The following is a 22,909-nucleotide window of genomic DNA, read 5'->3' on the forward strand; positions in this document are numbered from 1 at the left end:
AAACAACATGAAAAGGAGATCTGCTACATAAATCACAAGTCCAATATAGTTTTAAATACAGAAGAAGATTGACTTGGGGTATGGATAACTTAATTTTAAATCTTAGGTGGCTTTCCTGTTTACTGTCAAAATTCAGGATTCTTTCCAGAGACAAAACTGGTCTGAACCTGCTAATGGGAGCAAAGTATCTCTACCTATCAGTGAAAAACGTTTGCCAAGATAAGGAATTAGGCAGAATCTAACAAAAAGCTTGCAACCATGGTTCCCTATGAGCATATCCAGTCCTTCATGGATAGGCAGCCCCTTTCATGGCTTCATGAAGTGAACTTAAACAGGTGGCAATTGGACACTTTTAGCCTCAAAAAGTTTCTGATTCACTGACCCACATTACAATCTGCAGTCTGGGATGACCTCAGATCTGTTATCCAATCCTGGTTGAAGTTTACTTACTTGGGATTACTGTTCCTAAATATCGAAACTGCTCAAATTTCAGACTGGGTGTATTTAACTTTGCTTTGTAAACATGAACATTTACCTCGTGGATCATACGTGCGTTCGGACTCAAGTTGAGTAAGCCCCTCGCCTAGATGAAACCCACATCCTTAGAGCAATCAGCGAAATCCCTTTTGCTTCTAACTGTTCTATCCTTGAAGAAATGAGATGAAATGACTCCACATTTTTCCTACTAAGAGGCCCTTAGTAGGATTGTGCAACTGCAGGATGAAGGGTCAGACCCAGATTAAACATGACTTTTTAGTTCACACCCTAAACGCTTGGATCACTGTTCAAACAGTATGTGTGGCCCTCTGCTATTTGTATTTCTACACTAAGATGCATTTCTTCTCTCAAAATTATAAATAATATTTATTCCAGGTGTCAAAGCACGGGAAGCAACTTCATGGCTTCTGTTTCTGTTATTTACTATAAAAGATAAACCTATGTATCTAGATGGTAGTTACCAAGTGCCTGGGCATATGATACTTCTGTATACTGCCTGCAGAAAAGTGAAAAACAATATTCATATAGAAATCATACAACTGTGTTCTAGAAATCAACATGTGTACACTCCAGCGAGGGGTGCTGCAACAATGGGGATGCTGGGGAGGGTCTTCTATCCTCCACCCTTTGGGAAAATGTGTTTCCTAGATGATAACATAAGATCAAGGAAAAAAACATATGTTAAATACTGAACTTTAAAGGCAACTCAGCAAGAACTATTCAAAATTCCAACTTTATTTTTCAAACTTTTGAATACTGGCTTGCTTTTATAAACTATATTCAAATAAAATTACCAAGATATGTTGCTTATGCTCATGATGAAGATGCTTAAGGCATACTTTCTCAGTTTCTTTGTAATGAGCTGTACTGTCAAACATGACTTTATTATTTCCAGGTCTATTTTTAAATGTCCTTAAAAATTAATACTAATTGACTGGAAAATCAAGTTACACATATTGGATAAGAGAAATGAGAGAGATTTTTGTTCTCCTTCTCTATGTAAATTCTCAGAATTTAGAATACCCAAGGTTGAACTGGCATTTAACACTGAAAATGACCAGTACTCAAAGAGAATGTACTTAGTTTTTTAGTTTCTGGGTTTTTTTGTTTGTTTGTTTGTTTGAAACTGACTTATCAATATTGCACCTCTTTAAATGTTTTAAATAATTAAATCACTCAAAAGCAGAAAATAAAATCTACCTTTATAATCAGTTTAGTTAGTGAAGGAATTTTATAAGGAAACTATCACACCATGGGATTTGATCAATTACCCACAGTTGCCATGCTTTACAGTATGAAATCTGCTCGTGGTGTTTCACAAAAATTCTGAAAACACTGTAGTAATGCCAGACTTTGAGATTCTCGATAGGATGGGAATATATATATATATATATAGTCTTAGTTTACTTAAAAGTTTACTACCCAAAAGGTAGATGCTTGATTGATCCTGCCCTGGAACTTTCGTGGTAAACCCCAAACCCTTCTATGGAATACTAGAGCAATACACAACAATGCAACACTGTCTAATATTGAAACTGAGGATTACATTAATTAATGGACTGAAAACCTGATACAATTTTTCTCATAAAATGCTCTTTTCTTCTTGTGTAGTGGCAGAGAAAGAATCTCCCTCAACTACTGTCTCCTTCATATGGCTGTAGCAATCTTAATAATTAAAATCACATATATAAGCACTTAACCTTTTAAGAATCATTTCAAAATTGTGCCATGTGAAATAAGCTAATAAATTAGGTTGATAAGAATCAAAGTTTTTCCAACTGATTCCATTCCAGCTAAAAGGGAATGTTATATTAACCATCATAATTGTGTCCTATATTAAAATTTCTTGCTAAATTGGAAAACGGAAAATTTTCTCATTAATATTAAATAATTTTAAATGATTTGATTACTAATCTATCAAGTTTCATATTTTCCAAGCTCAGATCCATGTTCTCATAATTTGTCTCAAAGGCAGATGTCATTCATCCCTATGAATCTACATTTACAGGTCATGAGTTATAGCACATAACATCTTACTTTTCATATTTTCTATATTAATTAAAACCATCTAATGTTTCCTTGGGGGTGGGGATGGTTTTAGCTTGCATTTACCTGTAATGATTAGAGAACAATTATTAACTATAAAACCTACATGTCAAAAATTATGGCCTTCCTAGACTGCTTCTAATATAGCTACTTTTGATAATAAAGATAATATATTTCATTAAATTTAGGTCTGTATAGTCAAAGCTATGGTTTTCCAGTAGTCATGTACAAATGTGAGAGTTTGATCATTAAGAAGGCTGAGTACCCAAGAACTGATGATTTCAAACTGTGGTGCTAGAGAATAGAGAAGACTCTTGAGAATCCCTAGGACTGCAAGGATATCAAACCAGTCCATCCTAAGGGAAATTAACCCTCAATATTCATTGGAAGGACTGATACTAAAGCTGAAGCTCTATTACTTTGGCCACCTGATACAAAGACCTGACTCATTGGAAAAAGATCCTAATCCTGGGTAAGATTGAAGGCAGAAGGAGAAGGGGATAACAGAGGATGAGATGGTTGGGTGACCTCACTGACTCAATGGACATGGGTTTGGGTGGACTCCGGTAGTTGGTGATGGATAGTGAGGCCTGGCATGCTGTAGTCCATGGGGTCTCAAAGAGTTGGACATGACTTAGCAGCTGAACAACCAACAACAATACTGAGACATTCTATATCCTCATTCACAAATTCACTATTACTTGACTATATCTCAAACTTTATAAGTGACCCTAAATATTAAAGTAGGTTCTCTTTGTTTGAAAAGTTTTGCTTAGGTTTTTGGTCCAAAGTGATATAATTTTGAACTGAGACCTAAGTAAAGCTTAAGATTGCTTAGGCAGAATGTATCTTACTCATGATTTCCTATATAAGAGGCAAAAAGGTAAATTTAATGCTACTTAAGCCAAAATTTTTCTTTCATCTGCTACTTTATAGGTATGAAAGTGTCAGTCACCCAGTTGTGTCTGACTCTTTGGGACCTGATGGACTATAGCCCACCGGGTTCCTCTGTCCATGGAGTTCTCCAGGCAAGCATAGTGGAGTGGGTTTTCATTACCTTCTCAGGGGATTTTCCCAACCTAGGGATCAAACACAGGTCTTCTGCCTTGCAGGTGGATTTTCTGCCATTTGAGTCACCAGGAAAGCCCCACTTGTAAGTATGAAATGTGAGAAATCTAACACTAACATTCTTTTACCATATGATTTTCAGGGATAAATTTAAAATGAAAAGATGTATGGCAACTTAAGGACATCATCATTCTTCTAGCAAGTATTTATGGGGCCATTGTTCAAATATAAATCATAACATTTGATACTAGATATAAGAGATAAAACTAAACCTCCAACACCAATAGGGACTTCTGGTTATATGGGAAGAAAGAACAAAGAATTCAATCAATATCACTAAATCCATCCATGTGCCTCTTGACAATCCTAGACTTCATTAACCTTCTCTTCCAAACACAAACCAAGCCCTAATCTCATTTACTTTCTCCTCCCTGAACTCATGGCCTCTGCAACACACCAAAGAATGTAAGTAGGTTCATGTATTATGTGTGTGTGTGGGTGTATGTATATATACACATGCACATACATATATTGAGTTCTTTCAGGGCTTCCCTGGTGGTAGTGGTAAAGAATCCACCTGGTAATGCAGGAGATATAGGTTCAATCCTTGGGTGGGAAAGATCCCCTGGAGGAGGAAACGGCAAACCACTCCAGTATTCTTGCCTGAAGAATCCCATGGACAGAGAAGCCTGGCAGGCTACAATCCATGGGGTTGCAAAGAGTTGGACATGACTGAGCACACACACATGCATACTGAGATCTTTAAAAAAAAAGAAGTTCAAATTTTTACATGATAAATGTAATCATGTATATGAATCTGTTGTATCATCTATCATGAGAAAACCATGGATGGATTTTAAACAAATGTGGGCCTTTTACGTCTGGGATGATAAGTCTTAAAATGTGGGTGATGTATGTATTCAGGATACACTTTGGGGAGACTTTAGAACTAAAGAGATCAGCAGTTGTCTCCCAGGGCAATCAGCAGAAAGGTCTAAGGGAGAGGTCTGTGTGAAGGCTTTCCTGCAAAGACACACCACAAGAGCCAGGGCCAGAAGGAAAACAGCAACATGGCTGGGCATCAGATATGAGGACAGGCTCACAAATGATGGGATGTGGTTTTTAATGTGCTGTGTACTTCACTGAAAAGATTTCTCCAGCTTACTCCAGAGGAACAATGGTAAGGTTTAATTACGCAGTAAGAGAACATTGCCCCTGCCTCTCTTTCTGTTTTGCAGGACATCTTATATTACGTGGAAGGTTTTCTCACCCTGGCCTCAAACACCCCTTGCATTTCTGTGACTCTGATTTGGCCCCTAAGGTCACTGACTTCCTCAACACAGAGGTCCTAAATTCAGAAGTAAAGAACTATAAATCAAGTTTTTCATACAGTTTTTTTATGTCCACAGCACAAATAAAAGGAATATTTTCTGGCATCACTATAGTTTTGATACTTTTATATCTGAAATGTCTTAAAATCCCAAACCTGAAACTAATAATATTAAACATGGATGGCCATGAAGCTGGATTTAGGTAAGCAGCAGGGTGGGAAGTACCTATATACTTCATACTAGCAAATGAGTTGCATTTGTCTGGCAAATAAAGAAGTGAATCACCTCCTTGCCTAAAGCTGCTCATTCTTTGGAGGGTGATTATCACAGCAGAAGAAAGAACAGTGGCTGTGCTTGCTCATGTTATAAGCAAGAGTGATAGCTAACAGAGAACATTGCCAAAACATCTGGTAAATTACATTTACATTGATGTCTATAAAACCCCACCTGCAGCTTGTCAATAGTATATCAACCTGGATCAAGCTTTGATCAATAGCAGCAAGTGGTTATCTTGGGGAAAAAATCTACTTTGCCTCTTCAGTTTTAGATTCTGCTGTTAAGGTGATATACTGATTGAATTTTAGATCTCATGCACAAAGACTGAAGATTATTAGCATTCTTTGAATATAAATGAATACTCTGTTATGGGATTCAATTTCTCTCTGAATTTTAATTTTGAAGATGTACTTTTTTGTTTTGTTCATATTAATAATCAGAATTTTAATCATTTTTTGTTCCCATGAAAATACTACAGAGTTGGAAGAAGAAGAAAATATAGTTAGATATATCAAGTTTCAGGTCTGTGATGACATTAAGATCATAATATACCAGAGACAGATCTCCAGTGTAAAGCAATCTCATTGTTATTTTAGTCCATAAAAAGAGTGACTATGATGAAAAGATATTCACTGAATATACAGCTTTTCCTTTCCTAGTGATGACTTCTCCTGATCAACTATATAACAAGTCACCTAAACATACTAAATTGCTTTTAGTTTGTACCAATAAGAGGCCACTAACTGAGCTTGCTCAGAGACATGAAAATAAATACAAGCTTGTCAGTTCTTCTCCGAATCAAAAGAGGATATATATTATCAGGAAGAATTCACAGAGAAAATGGGAACAGGCTGCACTCTGGGATAAATCTTTAAAGCAGATTCTATTTTCACCTTCCAGAAAGCAGACATTAAACTGTATCTCACCTTTTTCATCATCTCTCTCCCCCCATAAATGCATGAGTATAAAATATACTGTCCCAGTTGAGGCTGATTCAACAGGACAGTGTGCGATTTTTAAGACCGAAATACTATCATTAGTAGATAACTGAAGAAGTAGTTCCATTCTTGTGACTCCATGCTTTCGGGTGTCCATTTACTTACTCTCATTCTAAGGGTATTTACATACTAAGATCAGATATTAACGCTATGAAATTATTTTGCTTTTCATCAAAAATTCTTTTATTGTAAAATAACATAACTGTGCTGTATACAACAACTTTAATCTCTTTGTTTAAGTAGGGACAGATATTGTAAAGAGAGATTTAGCTAATACTTCTTTAGGAGAAAGGATGAATTTAAGGAATGTATAACCATACCACAAGACAAAAATTCTGAAACAAACGAAGATTTGTATTATGTAACTTATCATGCCAATTGCCTTTGAAAAATGTTGGGAGGAGGTGGTTATATCTAGATATTTGAATTATACAAAGTATTTTTTAAAAATCAGTTTCTTTAGTAAAAATAAAGTAGAATTCAACCACTCGGTGCCTCAAGTAGCTAAGAATATACATTCATTAAAGCATCCAACCTCAAATATAAAATTTAAAATAAAGCCAACCTTTATGGTACAGGATTTACTTACATGATGACTATTTATCTGGATAATATAGAGATATATATTTTTTTCCCAATTTTTAAAAGTTTCATTTTATAATTTTTATTTTCTTTAATCTAAAAACTATACATTTTAAATGTGGGATTGATTTGTAAAGAATCTGTTAATTCTTTTTTATTTTCCCCCTGCTAAGAGATGATATTTCAATTTTGTGATAACTGACAGTGAGGATGTGGTGACACAAAATTATCATGCTGACTTTCTAAGTGTCCCTTACCCCTAAGGTATGGCATTGTCTTATTTTCTTAAGAGTTTGATGTGATATGGGCTTTTAAGTTGATGAGATGAACAGGATTTGCCTTGGATTGGACAAGTCTTCACCTCTACACAGGTTATTCAGTCCTCAAATTCATGAAGTTTTGAACAAAAAGTTTAAAGTGATTTCACCTGTGTAAAAATTAAAATATAGACGTCTTCCTGGATTGAAAACCAAGTGAGAGTTGGACCAGTCTGAAGTCCTGATGGTCAGACATATAAATTATTGCCATTCTGTATTATTAGGTAAATTCTACAATTCTTTTTTAAAGTTATGTCCCAATTTCCTGGACTTTTCCAGAGATTTTTGTCTTCAGTAGTCACCTCAGTACTTTGGCAATAGTGTGAGCTCCAAAAACATTTGATCTGAATTAAATATGTTGCTTTTCATTGGGAAAAATCTCATTTTATCCCTGCTCCACTCTCGCCTTCATCCTCTTTGCCACACCATAACCTTATTGAAATACAGTCCACCAATTGTTATTTTGTTTTAATGCTATAACAAATATCATGCTGACACAAATTCAGACACCATGAAATACAGAATATTATAGGAATTTGGGGGAATTGGTATGTTTTTAAATAAGTGATATAAAATAAAACCTTCTAGATTTTTAAAAAGCTACTCTGCAGTGGAAAACGTTCTCTGTGTTTTCTCTGTTCAGCTTCTTGAGACTGTAGAGAAACCTTGCCTGTCTTCTAACATACCCTCTACAGAAACATCAAGTCGGAAATCACTGAGCCCTGCCATAGCATTTGCTTTTTCTGCAGTTCATTTTATGGGAGCACCTGTTCATGTAGATAAATGATGTCAAATGTGGATGCCAGCCTAAAAGATAGTGATTTCAATGAGGGAAGCCAAGCAGGAGTTGGACCTGCATGCAGTAGGCAAGTCCATCCAGCTTCTGTAATCAGGCCCTGAGGGACCACATTTATGACAGCTGTTTAGACCTCCTACATGTCTGCTCATCTGCTTACTGTGGAAGAAATGAGCACTTATCAACTCAGTCCTGGAGTGAACATCTATCTACGGCCATTGGTTAAAATGGGTCCTCTAGCCTACATTCATTGCTTGGCAATTAGAGTCCATTTGAATGAACATGGTCTTATGTAAATAATTTGAAGTGTGGCAATTATCATAAGTGTGCACATTCAACAGGCTTTGTCTGCTTTTACTTGTTGCCAACTCTACAGTGAAGGGGATATTTCTGAGTCTAAAAACAGGACAGAGAACGGGTCAAAACTGCACAAGGTGTTTCTTATCAAAATATACAAACTATCTTTTGGAGTATACCTTCATCAGCCCAAAGGTAAAATAAATCTTAATGTTATTCTGGGATATTAGACAACTCTACTGGAAATAAAAATCATTTTTAGAGTCCAGTTTACTTCCCCAAAAAACACTATTGACTTCATAAAAATTCCTACTATAAACACTTCACAGTTGCCAAATGACTTTCATAACTGTAGTTAAGTAGGACTCTATTTACTGATGTGGCAAAGGCAAGGGCAAAAACTGATGTACTGTCACTGGCGAGGAAACGATAGAAAGTAGTTATAAATATGTACAATATTTTCGATATGGTACAAGAGTCTTAAAAATAGTTGCCCCTTGAAAGTGAAACTACCTAACTGGGAGCAGAGGGAGGAGGGACACTTCTTTATGCTCCATTCTTTGGAACTTGTTGAATTTTATCCTTTATGTTTTCTCTATGAAAGCAAAAAGAAACAATAAATTTAACTTGTGAATGCTATGGAACTATAGGAAATTTAGTTTCGCTTGTTGTTATCACCAGGGTCTTAGAGAAGAACCTGGTATGCATTACCTCATTCAATCCTAAGAAATTTGGATTATTAACCCTCTATTTACATGGTGAGGGGGTTATCAAGCATAGGTTGTGCTCGACCATTGCTGTTCAACAATAAGATAGGAACCAGTATTTTCCTATTAGCTTCCATTTATTCAGCTGTCATCGATATTTCTATTTGGGGATAACAAGACGCTTATTTTGATCCAATGAAATCAGAGGTGAGGAACAATTGTCCACACAGTCTACATAAGAATCTGTGAAGACCATGGTCACTAAAAGGGCTATTCAGCTAGACAACCATGTACAGTTAGTTTTCAATGGGAGACTTTTATCTCACAGAAGAAAATACAACAGTCGACTTATTTTTTTTGCTCTGTTGAGCCACAGTCCTACACAGAATGGTGAAGAAAGAGCTGCTAGAGATGATAGTTTCCCCACAACTCCCTATAGCATTTACGCTTACCCGTTCCCCGGTCCCTCTGCCATTTCCTCCCAGTGGTCCTCTTCTAAACTCTTTAGGACTGGAGGCAATGTTGTTTAGCTGTAACTCTAGTCACTGTTCAACATTATTCTTGTAGCATGAATTCTCTTCCTTGCTTCCATTAATCCTTCCTAATCAATTAGAAAGTGTTTTTTTTTCTTTTACAAATTTCCTTACTGATGCTCAAGACAGTGTATCTAGTTCTGTCCAACTAAGAAATTTATCAAGTATAAGAAAGTATAAAGAATGAACTGACAAAAGTTTTTTATTTCTAAATATTATCTTAAATATAGATGAAAAAACAGAGTTGTTGAGTAATCCAATCAAGGTGATAGTTACTAGTTTGAAAAAGAGGCTCAAAACACAGTTTTAACTAACTCCAGCACTCATACATAAAAACACTAGGTTTTACATTGTTTCATCCAATTCTCAAAACAAACCCATATAGTAGGAGTTTTCTATTGATGCTCTAACGAATAAGTGCAAATTATAACAGCTTAAGACATTACAGTTCAAAACAAGAAAAAATCCATTTTCTTACCTTTCTGAAGTCAGAAGTATTAAGGCACTTCTTTTGAGGGTTCTGAGGAGAATCTGCTTCCTTGCTGCCCATTGTTTTTGTCTTGTGGCTTCTTCCCCCAACCTGAAAGCCAGAAATGGCAACTGAAATCTCTCAGGAAGCACCTCACTTTGATACTAACCCTTCTGCCTCCATCTTCTACATTTAAGTATCCTTGTAATTACATTGGGTCCACCTGGATGAGTCAAGCTAATCTCATTTAATTACACCTGATCAGCAGCTTTACTCCCAATTGAAACCTTAATTCACCCTGCCCATGAGTTCATAGTTTGTGGGGATTAGAAAGTGGATATTTTTCAGGGTCAGTTATTTTGCCCACCAAAAATAGGGATGATTATCCTCATTAGTAGGCTTCCCAGATGATGCTAGTGGTAAAGAGCCCACCTGCTGATGCAGGAGACATGAGATGTGGAGTCAATCCCTTGGTTGAGAAGATCCCCGAGAGAAGGGAATCTCCCCTGGAGAACAGTCCAGTGTTCTTGCCTGGAGAATCCTGTGGACAGAGGAGCATGGCGGGCTATAGTCCATAGGGTCACAGAGTTGGACATGACTGAAGTGACTTAGCATGTATACACATCCTCATTAACACATAAGATAAGTGAGATTTAAAGAAGCTGAACCACTTGCCTAACTTTACACAGCTGATAAATTGAAATATTGGGATTGTTCCTACTCATTTTGCCCATTATTTTCTGTATCCTTCAGAATTTTGGCAGGAAAGAAATGGCATATTCAAACTGTGTGATTTAAGGAGAGTTTAATTAAAGAAATATTTTTATTTATTTATTTATTTTATAATTTTTTAAATTAAAGGATTATTTTATTTAACTTAGAATAATGTTTTCCAGGTTCACCCATGTTGTCACAAATGGCAGAATTTCTTCCTTTTTTAAGGCTGAATTACATGTACACACATAAATAATTTTATAGATACACATCTCATATTTTCTTAATCCATTATCTGTGGATGGGCACTTAGGTTGTTTCCATAGATAGACTATTGTAAATTGTCTAAGCAATGAAATGGGAGTGCAGATATATCTTAAATATCCTGACTTCAATTATTTTGAATATATATCCAGAAGTGAGGTTGCTGGATCATATGAAATCTATGTTTTCAATGTTTTGAGGAATCTTCATACTATTATTTCCTAATATTAGTAAATACTACTAAAATACTAATATTTCCCATAGCAATTGCACCATTTTATACTTTATGTTCCCACAACAATGTGCAAAGGTCCAACTTCTGTACAACCTTTGCTATCTTTTTTAAAAATAATTGTCATCCTAATGGGTGTGAGGAGATAGTACGTTGTGGTTTAGATTTAGATTTCCTTGATAATTAAGGATGTTGAGCATCTTTTCATATCCTGTTAACCATTTGTGTATCTTCTTTAGAGAAATATCTGCTCAAGTCCTTTGCCCATTTTTTAATTGAATTATTATTTTTTGCTACTGAATTATAGTAGTTCCTTATAGGAGCCTTTTAATTCTGTTGTTTCCTTTGCTGTGCAGAAGCTTTGGAGTTTGATATAGTCCCACTTGTTTATTTTTTCTTTTGTGGCCTGTGCTTTTGGTATCACATTGAAGAAATCATTGCCAAGACCTGTGTCATAAATATCTCCTCTATGTTTTCTCCAAGGAGTTTTATAGTTTTAGATCTCACACTTAAGTCTTTGTTTTTATTTTATTTTATTTTATTTTATTTTATTTGATTTTATTTTTGTGTATGGTGTAAGGTAAGATTATAATTTGATGTTTTTATATGTTGATGCCCGGTTTTCCCACCACCACTTATTGAAGAAACTGTCCTTTTCCCACTATGTCCATATAGACAGGCTGGCAGGAATTGAGACCTTCTGTTATGACAAACAGCAAGCCAGTGTCAACTCTCCTGAAAGGGGCCTATGGACTAAGAACCCTGATCCCCTCTCCTTTGTCCCACTGAGCTCCTCCCAATGTTCCACAGTTAATCTGGCCACAAGAGAGCAGCCATACAGGACATTTAATGAGGCTAAGCAGTCAGCCTCTATGGACAGCAGAGAAGAGAAGGGCAGAAAGAGGATGTGGAGGGGCCACAGATGACACCTGGGCATTTCCCTCCATTGGTTTATTAATTTATTGATTTCCATGAATATTCATTGCTGCTTTCAAGATTCTACTAACAAACATATCTTCAACATTTAAATTTTATGAGCAATTAGTATGGAGGTAGTTAGAATCTGACCTTTTCCACTATACCATCCCTTCTACATGGAGAAGGCAATGGCACCCCACTCGAGTACTCTTGCCTGGAAAACCTCATGGATGGAGGAGCCTGGTAGGCTGCAGTCCATGGGGTCGCGAAGAGTCGGACATGACTGAGCGACTTCATTTTCACTTTTCATTTTCCTGCATTGGAGAAGGAAATGGCAACCCACTCCAGTGTTCTTGCTTGGAGAATCCCAGGGATGGGGGAGCCTGTTGGGCTGCCGTCTGTGGGGTCCCACAGAGTCAGACACGACTGAAGCGACTTAGCAGCAGCAGCATCCCTTCTACAAAAATGTACTTATTTACCTGCTCTTGTTTAATTGCCTTTAAACTTCTGGATGCATGTACTCACTGGGAATGATTTATGGTTGGGCTTTTACTGGCTGCATTTTGAACATATCTTTTAGGTGTAAGCAGTATTAAACTTCATGGGGTTGGATTTGACCATATAAGAATGAGATAATAATAAAGGTGTTGAACATTAAAATAATGATTAAAATCACATTTAATCTGCTTAAATTAATTATGAGAATGGTATATGTAAACTAATTAGCACAACCTAGTAATCAGCCTTATAGAATGTATTTACTGTGATGACATCATCAAGATGGCAACATAGGTAGTTCTTGACTTCAGTCCTTCTCACACGAGTTAGTACCAATTCATAGATAAGAAACCATTGTGAAAAGTCCCGGAACCTGAGAGGAAGGCTGAAGCACCCTTGAAATCATAGAAATCAAGAAGTATTATATGGGTAAGAGGAGCAATTCACCTTGACTGCATTGGCCCCTCCATAAAGTGGGCAGAGTGCTGTGCCAAGAGGATCTCCTGGCATCTCAGTTTTTCCAATGGGAAAAGAGAATCCAAGATGGACATCCAGAGTCCCCTGTATTATGAGACACAGCTTGGGAGGCACACTCAGGTGTCACCTCACACTGAGGCACACTGAGGTCAGGGGTCACTGGGAGAAGCTTCAGGACTGAACCAGGGGGAATCACATAGAGATGGAGAAGGGGGTGGCGCTTACAGCCACCAGTGCTCAAATTATGGAAGCCCAGGTGGCTGCCTGTAGCAAGGTGTAGTGTTTTAGCAGAGACCCCCACCAGCTGCTCTGCACCATCTGAAAGCAAGCTGGTATCCCATTCTGTTCAGGGACCTTGGTTTTGGCAGTTTGGCCTGATATGGGTCCCCAGCCCAGGCCCTATTTGCCATGGAGTATGTTCTATGGCCCTGCATAGGCAAGGAAGCTAGTTCAAAGCCCCGCCCAATGGCTGAGCATAATCTACAATCCTGCCCCTGCTGAGAAGCATGTAACCATGCTCAGCAGCCTTGTAGCATATCCTAGTGTGTCCAGGCAGAGAAGAAAATTCACAACCATACCCAACTGCTGAGTTTAGCCTCCAGTCTGACCTGACCAAGAGCTGGCCAGAGATCCCAGGTATCACCGAGGCCCTCTTACAGTCTTCCTCTGACAGGGAGACAAACCAGCAGCCAACTCCATCTGTGAGCATAGCCAATGGCATTGCATAACCAGAGAGCTGTTATGGAAAACAGCTGGTTTTCAAGCTGGAAAGCCTCAAAAGTCCTGCCTATGGTACTACTCAGCTGTAGAGTCCAGTCAACAGCTCTACCTGACTGCTAAAGACAGCCAGTGTGATCTGATCCAGCACAACTTGTGGCCGCCACTTGATGAGAAAGCCTAGGCAGTAGTTCTGCCCAGCTGCAAAGGATGGTCTCCAGGCTCACTGATCTGTGAGATCCAGGTGGAGACCCTGCCCAGTGAGAGAGCATGGCCAGCAACCTCAACCAAAAATGAGTACAGTCACAAGACAACTTGATCACCCTAATTATTTTTGGACACGGCCTGTGGTTCCACCTGATCACAGAGCACACACCCTAAGGCTCTATGGGACTGCCAAGCCCTGCCTGTACCCCACCTGAGCAAAGAATTGAATCAGGAGCACCATCCAATCAGGGAGCAGCCCTGCCCAACCAGACTTTTAAACAGTGGCGACATAGCCTACAACCCCACTCAATGAGAGGGGACTTCAGAGTCCATCTAGTGGTCCCATCTAACATAGAGCCTGCTGGCAGGCCCACATGAATTACCACAGAGTCCAGCCAATGGCAAGCCACCAACTCAGCACAGGCTTTACTCTAATACCAAAGCCAGATAAAAGATACAACAAGAAAAAACAAAGAAAAACTACAGATCAATATCCCTGATGAATATGGATGCAAAAATTCTCCACAAAATGCTAGCATATTGAATTCAACAGCACATTAAATGTTCAGACACTATTTAATAAAATACAACATAATGGTGTTCTTTTATCTTTTACCTCAGTGTTATTTTATGTTATTTTTAAGTATCAAAATATCTTGATATAAATAAAATATTAAATATAAATATAAAATATGAATAAAAAATAACAATATATTTAAATAGAAATTTATTTAAAGTATTAAAAATATTAAAAAGACATTTTTATAAAGATAGTAGGCCAGAAAATTTTCCTTTTATAGACTCTTTTTTTTGAGACCTCTGGAAGGCATCCAAGCTGCTTGATGGATTTTTGATCAACTAGTTCAAGTGTATCTCTTCATTATAGGTTTTCTTTAGTCTTTATTGTCAGTTGTTCCTTTAGCTGTATTCAAAAGAAAAATTCAATTTTCATTCGTATCAGCAACTTCACCTTCAACCTTGACTTGTGCATGCACTCAGAGTTTTATTTCTCCAAAATACACGCATATTTGCTCTAGAAACTTTTTATGTTATAACTTTTTCCTAATGTGTTATTCAGTGTCAAAACATTACAAAACTTGAATTGTCAAGCTCAAATGCATTTCTGGACACATGAAAGAGAGCCTTTCAATAGCCAAAGCCCTGTCTTTCACATCTAACTCTGCCACCACTAATACACAGAAGAGTGAGATAATGGAGTTAAGATGAACAAAGCCGAGAAAGGAAATAAAAGTGAACAGGTCATTTATTTTTGTGTCATGTCCATCACAGGGAAACCTCACAGAAGGGTTTATACCGAGTTTGGCCTGCAAGTAGGAAAGATGAGATCTGCATCTAGGATAAATCTGGAAGCCAGAGATAATCTTAGAAAGAAATCACTAAGAATACAATGTACTCAACTTCATTAGGCCTGATTCCAGGTCTGTGAAGAGAAAAATAGTAACTTAAAATCCAGAAACACCTACTCTTTAGTACAATAACCTCAAATAGGATTCAAAGTCAGTATAACAATCTGTTCATTTCATAGCTAACACATAAGTGCTCTGACTGAAAACCAGCGTATGATTTTCTCAGGAATAGTGTGAGAGAACCGCTACACTATAACCTCTTAATCAAAGCATATGTCTTCTGAAAACATTGATCCTATTCAGTGACCCTTGTGTCAGTTTCAGTAGATCTATACCATCAAGGCTCAACCTAAAAGCTGCCACATGAAGACAAAATCCTTTGCTTAGCTATAAACTTAGGTTTGTCTTTTCAAGTAATGGCCTAAGTGAAGATGAACTGTTTTGTTGGTTTCAAATAAACTCAGCTTGAATTTTTCCCTAAAATGGTACTTTTTTTTTTTTTTTTTTTTAACATGAGGCATCTCCTGTAACCAAAAGAATTTGAAAATCAAATGAGGATGGAGTCATACTCTACACTGTGTACCAACTTACGTTCAAACCATGAAAACTTTAGAGATATACAAATTAGGACAAAGAATAGAATCATGAGTTAACTGAAAGATCTTTTTTATATGATTCCTTAGAAATTGCCATGCTTTATGAGCAATGGAGGGAAATTATAAGATCATATTTAATTAGAAAATGTTATTTATGAACCAAAAATAAAGCACTAACTTCCTTTTCCAACACTGCTATGCAAGTCAGAGAGAGAGATTTCTGCAATGTACATTGAAGAATATGTCTTATATTTACATAGAAAAAAACATTTTTAAAAAGTAGGGAATATTATGAGAGAGAAATAATCCTAAAAGTTATACAATCAGAAGAAAGATACTAGTAGCTTAAAAATACAGTAGGTGAAACTTTTCTTCTGTGAACCTCTTAGGTCTCTCATCTCTACCAGAATCAGAAGCAGACGTGGGTATAAGGCAAGAAGAAGAAGGGAGGGGAGCAGTGAAACTAAACTGAAAGAAGCAAAGAGAAGTCAAACATAGAGATGGAAAGATGTCTGATGCTGATCTTTGAACACTATGCAGACAGGGTCAAAGAGTTCTCAGCAGTTTATTTGAAAACTCAATTTCAAAATGACATGAGTATTCTAACTTGGATGACAGACTATATGGAGCACAAAGAATCGGTGTGGAGCCAATCAGACCAAAGAAAGCAAGTGTTGACAGTCAAACTAGACCAAGAAAGAGACATTTGCTACAAATTTCCTAAGGCTTACACCAGTTCTCTGATGGAGACAGATTTCAGACTGGCATCACAATCAAATTACATATTCTTTATAATTCACCACTTATTCATGTTTAAGCTGTTAGATGAACTATGAGTAATTAATTTTAAAGTTGGGTGAAATAATTTTTGAGTAATCCTTTTGTTGCCATTTTCAACTCCTAAATTCAAGATTCATTCCTTCCAGTATTAAAAAAAAGTTGAGCTGAAGTGATTCAAAGGATGTAGCAGCCAATAACCATTTCAGAGTGTTCAGAATGGACGGACCAAGTTAGTAATACCTGGCTTAGAATGCTTACCTAGCAAGACCTTCAACTGTCTGTGAGAATCACAGATAAAGGCCACTTTTTAGAGCTCAGGTCTGCCCTGAGTGTCTTTGCTCATAATGGCTTTGAAAAACATTGCCAATACCCTCTCCTTATTAAAAGTGCAGTGCATGTTTGCATTTGACAGAAATTATTTTAAACCTATTTATTTTTATATGACCCTTTATATGTGACCTAATTTTTAATGAAAAATATATATAATTTAGATGATTAAAATAAGTTTTTTCCCAAGATCCTCTAGAACAGGAAGATTTTTAAGATGTTTCCCAAAGGTTATCAGGAACTTAAATCATGTTTAACAGCCAATGACCTGTCCAAGTTCCATCTTTTCTACAATGAAATACTATTTACTGATGCCCAGACCATGTATCTATGTGTTTCCCTGGTGGCTCAGATGGTAATAAATCTGCCTGTAGGTTCCCTATGTGGAAGACATGGGTTCAATCCCTGACTTGGGAAGATCCCCTGGAAAACGGAATGGCTACTCACTCGAGTATTCTTGCCTGGAGAATTTCATTCATTCCAGTATTCTTACCTGGAGTACAGTCCATGGAGCTGCAAGAATTGGACATGACTGAGCAACTAACACTTCAGACCAAATACCTAAATGACTGACTTTCTAGTTTGTCAGACATTTTGATATATTTTATTTACTTCTCATGTTACAAAACCTTTGATTACCTATCTTGTCTTTGCAATTTGTGTCTTTTGCTCATTTGTCTACTTAGTTTCTGACCCACTGATTATTTAACTCATCTCTTCAATGTTTCTGACTGGCTACATTCTACCCTGATCCACTCAATAACACTTTAGCACACAGAGTACTAAGTGATATCCAACTCTGGTCTCCATTGTATCACCTTTCTCTCCTATGGCATGATTCCTCTCTTGAGTTAGTGACCCTGTCCAATATCCAAAGTTTCCAACTCTCATCTTCAAGTGTATTCTCTGTCCAATATCTATGGCCCACATGTTTTTCAGTCAGTCAGTCAGTTCAGTCTCTCAGTCTTGTCCGACTCTTTGCAACCCCATGAACTGCAGCATGCCAGGCCTCCCTGTTCATCACCAACTTCTGGAGTCCACCCAAACCCATGTCCACTGAGTCGGTGATGCCATCCAACCATCTCATCCTCTGTTGTCCCTTTGTCCTCATGCCCTCAATCTTTCCCAGCATCAGGGTCTTTTCCAATTAGTCAGCTCTCTGAATAAGGTGTCCAAAGTATTGGAGTTTCAGCTTCAACATCAGTCCTTCCAATGAACACCCAGGACTGATCTCCTTCAGGATGGACTGGTTGGATCTCCTTGCAGTCCAAGGGACTCTCAAGAGTCTTCTCCAACACCACAGTTCAAAAGCATCAATTCTTCGCTGCACAGCTTTCTTTATAGTCCAACTCTCCCATCCATTCATGACCACTGAAAAAACCATATCCTTGACTAGATGGACCTTTGTTGACAAAGTAATGTTTTTGCTTTTTAATATGCTGTCTAGGTTGGTCATAACTTTCCTTCTAAGGAGTAAGCATATTTTAATTTAATGGCAGCAATCACCATCTGCAGTGATTTTGGAGCCCAGAAAAAAAGTCAGCCACTGTTCCCACTGTTTCCCCATCTATTTCTCATGAAGTGATGGGACCGGATGCTGTGATCTTAGTTTTCTGAATGTTGAGCTTTAAGTCAACTTTTTCACTCTCCTCTTTCACTTTCATCAAGAGGCTCTTTAGTTCTTCTTCACTTTCTGCCATAAGGGTCGTGTCATCTGCATATATGAGGTTATTGATATTTCTCCTGGCAATCTTGATTCCAGCTTGTGGTTCTTCCAGCCCAGTGTTACTCATGGTGTACTCTGCATATAAGTTCAATAAGCAGGGTGACAGTATACAGCCTTGACGTACTCCTTTTCCTATTTGGAACCAGTCTGTTGTTCCATGTCCAGTTCTAACTGTTGCTTCCTAACCTGCAGACAGGTTTCTCAAGAGGCAGGTCAGGTAGTCTGGTATTCCTGTATCTTTCAGAATTTTCCACAGTTTATTGTGATCTACACAGTCAAAGGTTTTGGCATAGTCAATAAAGCAGAAATAGAAGTTTGTCTGGAACTCTCTTGCTTTTGCGATGATCCAGCGGATGTTGGCAATTTGATCTCTGGTTCCTCTGCCTTTTCTAAAACCAGCTTTTATCCAGTCAGAAATTGGATACAAGATACAGATATAGATACAAACTAAATGTTCTTTTTACTGCAGTCAAATGGAGAAAAGAAAAAAAAAAACCATATAAAGCAGAAGATCTGGTTTTTCCTATAGCCATATGACAAAGTGTTTTAATTCCTCTGAACTTGTTTTCTTTATTTGTAATACAAGACTGATTCTATCAGCTTTATACAAGTCCAGAGGTCATAGGAGAATCAAATAAAATTAAAACTAGTGAAAAATCCTTGAATATAGTATGAGCTCAACAGTGTAGTGGAGTATGTAGAGCAGCATGAAATTCAAAGCTAATAACGCTCTCATACATAATAGAGTTAAAAATTGTTTTCTAGTTGTGGTGATGAATTTGTAAAAATATAAGCAGTATTTTTTTCCATGTCAATGAATCCTCAGAATACTCCCTTTAGTGGATGACATTTAGCGGGTAAGGGCAGGCAGGTAAGCCCTGTCCTTACCCTTTTGCTCCTTACCACCTCAGTGATATCCATCTACCTTCCAGTGCTCACATGTAATTGCTCTGGGTTTTGTTTTTCTGGCCAGAAGAGCCCACTCTGTTATCTGTTCAGGAAGCCATAATTTTGTATCCTCTGGTTGGAAGAATTCTTAAATGCATGCAGTCATCCTTTGGTATACAGTGGAATTGAATTGGTTCCAGGACCCCCTGCAGATACCAAAATCTGTGATGCTGAAGTTTATTACATAAAATGGCATGGTATTTACATAAAACCTATGCACATCCTTCCAAACACGTTAAATCATCTTTAGCTTACTCATAAAACCTAAAACAATATAAATGCCATGCAAATAGTTGTAAATACAAAGTCAATGCTATGTGACTATTTGCTGGACTTCCCTGGTGGCTCAGATGGCAAAGAATCGGCCTGTAATACAGAAGACCTGGGTTCGATCCCTGGGTCAGGATGATCCCCGGGAAGAGGGATTGATTACCCACTCCAGTATTCTTGCCTGGAGAATCTCATGGACAGAGGAGCCTGGGGGGCTACAGTTCATGGGATGGCAAAGAGTTGGACATTACTGAACAATTAATACAAGGAAAATCCAAATTTTGCTTCTTGGAACATGCTGAGAATTTTTAAAAATGTTTTCAGCCGACAGTTGGTTGAATCCATGGATGTAGAGAACCCATGAATATGGAGGACCAATTGTGTTTTACACTGGCTCTCAGCGTTCTCCAGTGAGATTAGTCTGTAGGTTCTCCAAGGGGTAAGTAGCATGATAAACTATTGGCCGCCTAACCTTACCTGACTTACTGTCAAAATATCTATAGATAGTATCCTAGGATCACCTAAAAAGGTAAACATATAAATATTTGTTTTTATATAAGAAAGAATTCATTTTACTCAAATCTTTGGTTTAGGGTCAACTTTTAGGGAAATCCAAAACAAAAAAAAATTATTTAAAAATATAAAAAACATTCTTATTCATAGCTTTTGATCACATGATTGTCTTTAAAAGCACATCTACTTAAATCAACCATCTGTTGATGGGCTGTTGGGTTGTTTCCATGTCTCAGCTATTTATTGTATACAGTGCTTCTAGGAGCATTGAGATACATGTATCTTTTCCTATTGTATTTTCATCTTTGCCAAATATATACCCAGGAGGCTTTCTGGATAGATAATTGGCTTAAGAAGATGTTTCACACACAGAGAGAGACACAGAAACACAGATACACTGGAATATTACTCAGCCATAAAAAATAATAAAATATTGCCATTTGCAGCAAAATGGATAGACCTACAGAATATTATACCAAGTGAAGTAAGTCAGATAGAGAATGACATTATTATGTGATATCATTTATATGTGGAATCTAAAAAATAATGCAACAGAATTTATGTACAAAACATAAACAGTCGCACTCTCTCTTTCATAAGAAAACACACTTATGATTACCAAAGGGGGAAGAGGAAGGGAATGATAAATGAGGAATATGTGATTAAGAGATATAAAATGCTATATATAAAATGAAGAAGAAACAAGTATTAACTGTATAGCACAAGGAACTATATTCAATATCTTGTAATAACATCTAATGGAAAATGGGCTTCCCTGGTGCCTCAGATGGTAAAGAATCTGCCTGCAATGTAGGAGACCCAGGTGCAATCCTTGGGTTGGAAAGATCCCCTGAAGAAGGGAATGGCACCCCACTCCAATATTCTTGCCTGAAGGGTTCCACAGACAGAGAAACCTGGTGGGCTACAGTCCATGAGGTTGCAGAGTCAGACACAATTGAGCAGCTAATACACATATATGGAAAATAATCATTAAAACTGAATTATTTTAATGTACATCTAAAACTGGCACAATATTGTAGATCAACTACATGTCAATAAAAAAGAAATAAAAACCAAAATAAATAAATTAATTTTTAAAACTACTGAGTAAAACAAAACAGAAAACAAAAAAGCATGTCTAATTTTGTTATTTCTGAACCTGAAGTTCAGCAATAAGCTCCTTACAACCTACCAAATGATATGCACCCTCCAGGAACATTTCCTACATATGCTCTGTGCTTCAGGCATAGTGAGCTATTTATATGTCATCTATGGGGGAATTTCATGCTTCCATGTCTGCATATGCTAGATGTATAGAAACTGAAGTATCCCCTCCCCTTACAGTACTAGAAAGGATTTACTGACTTTGGACACAAAGATTGACTATCTTCCCCACTATAAAGTTTGCCCAGTTTTCTCTGACAGATTTTATTTTTCCCCTTTTTTTGAAAGAGATACCTAATCATCTGAGATACCTAATACAGTCTCTTGAAAATGTGAAATCTCTTGAAAATCTTTTAAAGATCACATTTCTAGATAGTTCTTGCATACATAAAGACTCATGCTTACATCATAATAAGCAAAGCTCTGTTAATGAAGGCCTCACACGCAGTCAGCTATCTTTAATCCCTAACTTCTGCATGCCAGCCCCACAAGGCTCACAATCAACATCTCAAGAACGATGCTTTCAAATAGTCAAAACGTTGAGTGATAAACCCAAGAATGCCAAGAGTCCAGTGCTATTAATTAAATTGCAATTACTGTATTTCTTTAATATACATCTTCCATTTAGATTATGCAGTACTCTGGGGATAATTTTTCCTATTCCCAGACCTTAGTAGAGTGCAGACACATAACATGAACTCCATAAATATTTGTTGAATATCAAAAAATGAAAACAATGATCCTTTTGGCCATTGCATTGAGAACATACATCTTAAGATGTAACACTGAATATCCAAGCACTGACTAGAACACATGCCAATGTGGAAGGAAGAGAGAATCACCTGGGTAAGTTAAAAGGTAGGAAATGAAGCAGGAACCACCAAGGCATTTTTTTCAAGGCATTTATTTCATATATTTCTGTGAGCCCATGTTTACTATTTATTCTGTGCCACACATTATGAATTTGAAGAGCAACTAACAAGGTCAAAATGCATACTTGTAGCTATGTAAAGGAAGAGCTTTGTTGAAGGAGTTGCTAATTTCTAAAGGCTAATTTCTGTCAGGTTTCCAGAAAGTTTATTTCTAATATTACTCCAATAAGATGATCAAAGAAATAACCTGTGAGTTTTCCGTCCCACTGAATGTAGAAATGCTGGAACTAATTCCCTTTAAAAGCTTAAAAGTTTATTTACTGTGCATCTTTAAATCAGCAGAAATTCCTGTCAGAGATTTTACATTATCATAGTTGATCCGGATGTAAAAAAAAGATGAA

General features: G+C 37.1%; 1 long non-coding RNA gene across 1 annotated transcript in view; it reads right to left on the bottom strand.

Annotated features, from left to right (window-relative positions):
• LOC123328094 overlaps positions 1-22,909 on the bottom strand; it is a 418,849-nt gene that overhangs the window by 11,961 nt on the left and 383,979 nt on the right. Inside the window, exon 8 of the long non-coding RNA XR_006542859.2 lies at positions 9,928-10,029. This is a non-coding gene — a long non-coding RNA (uncharacterized LOC123328094). The remainder of the gene's footprint in view (positions 1-9,927; positions 10,030-22,909) is intronic.

This window comes from Bubalus bubalis, chromosome 11 (assembly GCF_019923935.1).
Source record: "Bubalus bubalis isolate 160015118507 breed Murrah chromosome 11, NDDB_SH_1, whole genome shotgun sequence".
Taxonomy (NCBI): domain Eukaryota; kingdom Metazoa; phylum Chordata; class Mammalia; order Artiodactyla; family Bovidae; genus Bubalus; species Bubalus bubalis.